This window comes from Echinops telfairi, unplaced genomic scaffold (genome assembly GCF_000313985.2).
Source record: "Echinops telfairi isolate 266 unplaced genomic scaffold, ASM31398v2 ScPeMD7_1713;HRSCAF=2227, whole genome shotgun sequence".
NCBI classification, from domain to species: Eukaryota; Metazoa; Chordata; class Mammalia; order Afrosoricida; family Tenrecidae; genus Echinops; species Echinops telfairi.
The window spans coordinates 7,224,714-7,228,612 of record NW_022105611.1 but is presented as its reverse complement, the minus strand read 5'-3'; positions in this window follow the sequence as shown (position 1 = coordinate 7,228,612).

The following is a 3,899-nucleotide window of genomic DNA, read 5'->3' as shown; positions in this document are numbered from 1 at the left end:
CTAATGCCGGGGGCTTAAGTGGAGAGCAAATGTTTTGAGAATGATGAGGGCAATGAAATTACAAATGTGCTTTACACAATTGATGTATGGATGGATTGTGCTAAGAGTTGTATAAGCCCCTAATAAAACGATTTAAAAAAAAAGAAAGTACCTTGGACTTGCAGGAGAAAAACAAATCTGTCCTGGTGGAAGTACAACAGGAATGGTCTTAGAAGGAAAAGAAGAACTCACTGCCAACAAGTTGATTCTAACTCATAGCAACCCACCGAGACAAGGGAGAACTGCACCTGTGGGTTTCCAAAACTGTAATTCTTTATGAAAGAAGAACGCCTCATTTTTCTCCTGAAAAACAGTTGGTAGTTTCAAACTGCTGACCTTGGAGTAGCAGCCCATGTGAAACACTAGGCCAAGGATGGTAAGATTTTGTCTCACATACTTTGGATACGTCATCGAGAGCCTAGTTCCTACAGGATGATATCATACTTGATGAAATTAAGAGTCAGCAAAAATGAGGAAGGCCTTCAATGAGATGAAGTCACACAGTGGCTACAACAATGGGCCCAGACATTACAATAATTGTGAGGATGGCCTTGGACCAGGCAGTGTTTAGTTCTGCTGCACATAGGGTCTGTATAAGTCAGTCACCTGGATAGCATCTAACAAGAAGAATTACATAAGTATATATTGCAGTCTACTGCTATTATAAAAAATAAGTCTGTCTGGCTTGAAATCTTCAAAAAATGTACTTGGTGGAACTGCATCTAGAGCCTGTGAGTTAAACCATGTCTTAGTCCTTTTAGACATGGGATAGATTGTAATTCATCAGGACCCTGTAGGACAGGGTAAAACAACTGCATTTGGTTTTCAATACTGCAGGTCTCTCCAGGAGCAGAGAGCCTCGTCTTTCTCCCTGGGTGTGGCTGGATTTGCTGTCCTTGGACCTGGCAGCACCACACTTACTCCGCTGTGCCACCAGGACTGGAACCTAGAAACAGTCGTTTAGAAATGAACCTGCTAATAAGTAGGGAAGAATCTGTGTTTGCAGAGAGGGTAAATATAATAGAATGCTCAGGAGGAAACAAAATTAAAATGTAGCAAAATCATAAAGGGCCTCATGTGATCAGCTAAGGAATTTGACCTTATCCTACAAGAGAGGCAAAGGTACTAAGTAGCATTGAGCAGAACATTGTTAAAACAATCTGTTTAAGAAAGCTTACTCTAGCAACAGAGAATAGACTTGCACAAAGCTTCTTAAACTATGGATTGCCACCCTATGTGAGGGTCTTAAAATTTTTGGCAACAGCAAAAGCTATCTGAATCCACAATGGTCAAAAATTAATTCAAAACATAACATGTAATCAAGCAGTGCTTTCTTTTTTTTTTTCAACATTTTATTAGGGGCTCACACAACTGTTATCCCAATCCATACACACATCAATTGTGTAAAGCGCATTTGTACATCGTTTCTCAAAACATTTTCTCTCCATTTAAACCCCCGACATTAGGTCCTCATTTTTCCCCTCCCTCCCCGCTCCCCCCTCCCGCATGAGCCCTCGATAGTTTATAAATGGGTATTTTGTCATATCTTGCCCTGTCCAACGTCTCCGCAGTGCTTTCTTATATTGCAAGTTTTTCAGGTGAAAAGGAATCACAAGTGAAAAGGGTTTGTGAAGTCCTGGAGTGCGGGAGAGGAGGAAACAAAGAAAGAGAGGGAGGGAGAACAGACAGACAGCTGCTCAAGTAATCTGTAAAAAGAAACAACTTATGAGGATCTGAATTAAGGTGATGGCTATGAAGCAGAGAGGAAAAAGTTAAAAGGGTAACATCTACAGTTCTTTTGACTTATTGGAGCAGAATATATCTGAATGGGCATAATCTGAGTACCAGGCTTCAGGATTGGCCCACTCAGTGGATGATGGTACTAGCCACCAAGACTGGAAGAAACTAGTATAGGGAGAAAGATGATTAGTTGAATTTAGCTTTTGAACTTGACTTTCTTGGGAATACAGGTGGTCATTTCCAATAGGCAAGATAATGGGTAGCTGAGGCTAAACATGAGACCTACAGACCAATATCAGACACCAGTATTTATGTAGCTTAAGCTATGAGAATGGAACAGGTTATTAGGGATTCCCGATGTCAGTGGTTCTCAACCTTCCTCATGCCACGACCCTATAATACAGTTCCTCATGTTGTGGTGACCCCTCCCAACCATAAAATTATTTGCGATGCTACTTTATAATAGTAATTTTGCTACTGTTGTGAATCGCAATGTAAATATGTGATATGCAGGATGTTGTTTTCATTGTTACAAATTGAACATAATTAAACAAGCATAGTGATTAATCAAAAAACAATACATAATTATATATTGTGAAATATTTTTGTGTTTTCTGATGATCTTAGGTGACCTCTGTGAAAGGGCTGTTCAACCCTCAAAGGGGTCGCGACTCAGAGCTTGGAAACTGCTGCCCTATGTATTCATTGATAATGCAAAAGACAGGAAGGGTAGACAGGGGGTGGGGGTGGAGAGGCACAGATGAGGAAACCTGTGGATGGTGCCCTGGTGGCATAGTGGCTACTGGTTGGGCTGCTAACCATAAGGTCAGCAGTTTGAAACCACCAGGTACTCCTCCAGAAAAGGAGCTTTCTACTCCTTTAAACAGTAATCTCAGAAACTCACTGGGGCAGTGCTACCGGTGAGGGCCCTGTGAATCAACTCAATGGCAGTGAGTTTGGCTGAGCATCTCATAAATAAACAAAACTTACATTGGAAAAACAAAGGGGCTTCCACATCATTTTTATCTACTTTCAAACTTACAACAACCCCTAGGTACCTAACGTGGATAATGGTAATTTTAGAATGCCATTTTATAGGCACTTTGAGCTCACTTAAATGACTAGCTCAAGATCACACAACTTTTACATAACCAAACTGGAACTTTCACCATGGTTTCCCCAGGTTCCAGAGCGCATCACTTCAGGATGCTGCCTCTAAATTCCGTATAGATTCAAACTAGCAAAACCAGCAATGTAACAAGGAAATAGATATTCTCATCCAGTATAACCTGTCCCACATTCCTTCCTCCCATGTGAGTAAAAAGATAAAAATCCCAGTCTGTACATCAAACTGTAAGAATCAGTCAAATCAATCCACTTCTGTTCTGACACCAGCAATACATGCAACACTTACTTCTCTGATCCTAACCACCAAAGTCAGTTCAAACCTCAGTCCTTCAGAACCAAGTCATTCCAAGACTTCAGAAGCTTGGGAGTTTCCAAGGCTGCCCTCATTTCTGACAGATGGCCCCCACTAATACCTTGGATTTCACAATTTGCTAAAACAACTTACAGAGCTCGCAGTGTTATGTTTGTAATTACAGCTTTATTATAAAGCATACAAATTGGGATCAGCACAAAGAACAGAAGCCTAGAGGAAGGTCTGGCAGGGTTCCCAAAGTGGAGCTTCTGGGTCCTATCCTTAGAGACGTCTCTGCCAGCCAGGAAGTTCTCAGAGATTCAGCATCTAGAGCAGGTGCTGGAGGTCTCGTTAACGCAATTCAAGCTCTAGCTGCTCTCTCTTGAGGACCTTTGATATCATGAGGTTCTCATTAGGAGGCAGAAATCAGGGAGAGGGTATCAAGAAATCAATATAGGGGAAGTGGGTCTTTCTGGCATAATTCCTACCAGTGGTGGGACTCAGTCATTTTGCTCTAGTTTGGCAGAACCAATATCTAATTTTTTGTTGAATTCAGTGAACCATTTGCTAAAATGGTTTGTTGTACTCTTGTACTCAATGCTCTCTTCAGGGTGGGCATCTGGGCAGCCACCTAATGTGGAAATCACAGTTTACATTACTTACTCTTTTTGAATGTTCATCTGTGCCAGAGCATATTCTA